Source organism: Bactrocera latifrons, unplaced genomic scaffold (assembly GCF_001853355.1).
Source record: "Bactrocera latifrons isolate USDA-ARS-PBARC rearing strain unplaced genomic scaffold, ASM185335v1 scaffold_589, whole genome shotgun sequence".
In the NCBI taxonomy this organism is placed as follows: domain Eukaryota; kingdom Metazoa; phylum Arthropoda; class Insecta; order Diptera; family Tephritidae; genus Bactrocera; species Bactrocera latifrons.
Genome location: NW_017537255.1, coordinates 75,402 through 78,243, shown reverse-complemented (window position 1 = coordinate 78,243; position 2,842 = coordinate 75,402).

Below are 2,842 nucleotides of genomic sequence, written 5' to 3'. Positions count from 1 at the left end.
CCAATGGTTTCGGTTGCATCTGTACGTAAGGAGTTTGAAATGCAGTCCCACAGTGCCCTTATACCGAGTTGTTGACGAGTGCTCTCAGAGAGCGGGAGTGCAAGCCAAGTAGAAAATCGTTCGGCTGTCTGTTGTGATTGCAGCTTCTCGACGTCGAACCTTTCTTGTGTTTGTTGACGTGCGGTTTTTGCTGCACAGAGGCGGATGTGAATCTTGGCTGCAACAAGATAGTGGTCCGAGTCGMTGTTAGGACCTCGGAGCGCACGCACATCTAAAACACAGGAGACGTGCCTTCCGTCTATCACAACGTGATCGATCTGGTTGGTGGTTTCTCGATTCGGAGACAGCCAGGTTGCTTGATGAATCTTCTTATGCTGGAATCTAGTACTACAGATAACCATATTTCGGGCCCCGGCGAAGTCGATCAGCCTCAACACATTTGGGGTTGTTTCAGCGTGGAGGCTGAATTTACCGACCATAGTGCCAAAGATACTTTCTTTGCCTACCTCGGCGTTATAGTCGCCAAGCACGATTTTGACATCGTGGCGGGGGCAGCTCTCATAAGTGCGCTCCAAGCACTCATAAAAGAAAACACTCGTGCATTGATGTGAAAATAGAAATAAATGCTGGATATATGAAAAATATGTCACAAAACACCCCACGCTTTTCTCACAAAATGCTGGAATTTTTCCTTCATTATTATTRTTAGTTTATACAAAGAATTACTTTTCACTTTTTAGTTTTAAATGCTTTAAAATTGCGTTTTGGTTAGGTTTTTTAAACTATATTAATTTTTAATTTTTTAGTTCGATGAAGGACAAAAATTTGTTAAAATGTGAACTATGACAGACATCTAGTATTGTAGATTAACCGACTTCGAACGACAAATGAACATACAAGTAGATATTAACCAACAGATCCTGATTTATAGTGAGAACATTTAACCACCGAACCACATTGGTCGCCAACATTAACACTGCTGTTCATAATAGAAAATCATTTTAACTTATACTCTTATGAATGTATAAGAAAATAATAACTTGTATTTATCGAAATTGAAATGTAATAAGGTCCCTGTTTAGAAATAGATACGTAGCTTATAAATAAATTAGTAGTAGAAATCATCATCGCTACCTGTATACATATTTTATTAAGTACCAATAGTCTTAGCACTTAATTGTATACAACAACACTACAACATTGTTTAAACTAGATGTATGCTTGCTTTAATTCTGAGCGCCGGCAATCGCCAAACCGGTTTTGTCTATTTGAGTGACTTTGATAACGCACTCTTATCATACCTGCATAGGCAAGCATGCATACCTACATTAATGTAAATGCTGAGAATTAGAACATGTACCACTATCTCAGCTGATCTTTATACCGTAGCCACCGTATTTGAGGTAAAGAAAAGGCTGTAGGTTAATCAACTTGTTAAAGCTGTTAATTTCGGGCAGTCGCAATTGATCGCAAGTGCAAGCGATTAAACAGTATTAAACATTAATATATCAAATAATTAAATTCGTTGGTTTTCTTTCAAATATTTAAACGGGCAATAAAAAAGCTTATTGTCCTCCAAACAGTCTCTTTGCTGACCCTTTTCGAGCAGAATTCGAGCATAACTAGATCGAATGAAAAACAAGCAAAAAACAAACATACCTTTGAGCTTAATTTGATATATTATATAAGTATTTACGGCTGATTTATATCATTTGAGTTAAAATGTGGATCGCTTATAGATATGAATTTCATTTAAAATTTCAAATAGTCAAAAAAAGATATTTCAGGTGTCGCTAAGGCTTCAAAAAGGCTGACACGAGCTTTCTCGATAATGCCAAATAAGGTACAAAAATGTCATAATCTCTAATATTTATCGCACTTCCCTGTTTTTTTAATACTTATGTAGTAGGAGGTATTTGCGTAAAAATGGCATTACATTTTTTCATTTTATTATTAAAAATTTGCGAGAAATGAGAGTTACTTTGTCTTAAGTTTTTTGAAAAGATATTCAATTCGATATACAAACAAAATATTACATTATTTATTACAGTTATTAAATATAAACTGCGGAAGAATTTCAATTATAGTAAATTTGTATTAATTTGTAATTATTTATTCTATATGTTCTTTTAGAATAATTTTGTTTCAAAGCCATACAAATATTTTAATAATAATCCATGTTTAAATTTTTCAGAAAATATTATCAATATTGCTTATAAATTTCATTTATTTACATTTTACAAAATCTAAAATGATTTTGAAAAAAAAAATTAAAATCGGTTTTAAAACTTATTCATTTTCTTCATATTGAATGATTAATTAGCAGATTTAAACCAAAAATCAAGACTTGATTTATAGTCACTTCTGACTCATTTTACAAAGAATCTCACAAAAAGATATTTACATATATTTCTATGTGTGGAGTCCCGTATTAATTCAGTGGATATTATCTTAACCGAAAACACAGAAAATTTTTGATGAGTAATTAATCAATACATATATTTACAAATGACATACCACTGTTAAACATTTTAAACAATAATATTCTAAGTTTATTTTGAAATTTCAATTATTGACTTTATTTGGTATTAAAGAAATTTCAATGGTATAAATTCTTAAATGCATATACATACTACTGTGATTATATTGAAAGGTGAGTTTTTAATTTATACTTCGGGTTTTGTACCCGCATTTGAGATACACGTCGTTTTGTGAGGCTCTAAAAAAGAATTCTTCGATTTTTACTATGTCTGAATTTATTGAAGAAAGAAATGCGATAATGCACCATCTCATACTATCGGGTGATTTTTTAAGAGCTTGATAACTTTTTTAAAAAAAAAAA